The following is a 508-nucleotide window of genomic DNA, read 5'->3' on the forward strand; positions in this document are numbered from 1 at the left end:
ATATATAACAGTATACATAATATATACACATAATATATACAAATGTAATATGTGCACATGATATATTATATAGCATATTTATATATGTAACATATGCACAATACACCACATTTTCTTTATCCATTCATCTGTCTATGACAGAGGGCAGGCCTTTGTTGGGGTTTTACTATCTGCAGTCATTGGTGTTTCTGGGTTTCTAACTTCTGTCTAAAATATATGAGACAAAGATAAAACCAAGAGAACTCAGTGCAATGCCATTCCTTGCAACTGTGTTCCAAGGCCCTAGTCAATCACCTTTACAGGTCTTCTTATGTCTGCTTCGTATATAATTTCTAGGGTTTTTGCTGTAGTTATCCAGAGGAACAGGGCCAAATACATCTACCGTATTTGCCGGCGTATAAGACGATTTTTTGGCCCTGAAAAATATGCCTCCAAATGAGAGGTCGTCTTATACGCCAGGTACAGTTCAGATAGGCTGCCCATAGTGCTTGCCCCGTGCCATAGTGGT

Source organism: Myotis davidii, unplaced genomic scaffold (assembly GCF_000327345.1).
Source record: "Myotis davidii unplaced genomic scaffold, ASM32734v1 scaffold107, whole genome shotgun sequence".
Taxonomy (NCBI): domain Eukaryota; kingdom Metazoa; phylum Chordata; class Mammalia; order Chiroptera; family Vespertilionidae; genus Myotis; species Myotis davidii.